Below are 506 nucleotides of genomic sequence, written 5' to 3'. Positions count from 1 at the left end.
ACTGAGAGAGAGGGGGCTAAGAAAAAATCCGTCCAAGTATATTTCCCCAAGATTCATTAAAGCAGAAACACCGTAATCATCATCCTGTTCGTCACTACAAACACGATTATGGCCATCACTTTCTTCACCCGCGACGATCACCAAAGCCATCACACCTTTATGATCATGGTTAACGTCTTCTATGTCATTGTTGTCCTCTTAAATACCACTGTCGCGACAATTAACATGATCTTCAAATCCTATTAACATCCTTCTGCAAAGCTTAGAACACCAATTAGCGCTCAATTGGGCTCCAGCCTTTCCTTCGTCAAACTCTGATGATGACTTGTCCCACTACCACCGGAAAAATTTCTAGTTATTTCAGGGTGAGCTGAACATTTCCAGTTGCCCTGAGTTGAGTATATCAATCATTTTTATCCGCTTCACTGGTTTATACCAACGGCACGATATGTTAAAAATTCTGCAATGACGTACCTATCAAAAGATACCAAAAAGTAACCTTAGAC

The sequence above is a fragment of the Artemia franciscana genome, chromosome 11 (assembly GCF_032884065.1).
Source record: "Artemia franciscana chromosome 11, ASM3288406v1, whole genome shotgun sequence".
Taxonomy (NCBI): domain Eukaryota; kingdom Metazoa; phylum Arthropoda; class Branchiopoda; order Anostraca; family Artemiidae; genus Artemia; species Artemia franciscana.
The sequence above is the reverse complement of the archived record's forward strand: the minus strand, read 5'-3'. Positions refer to the sequence as shown.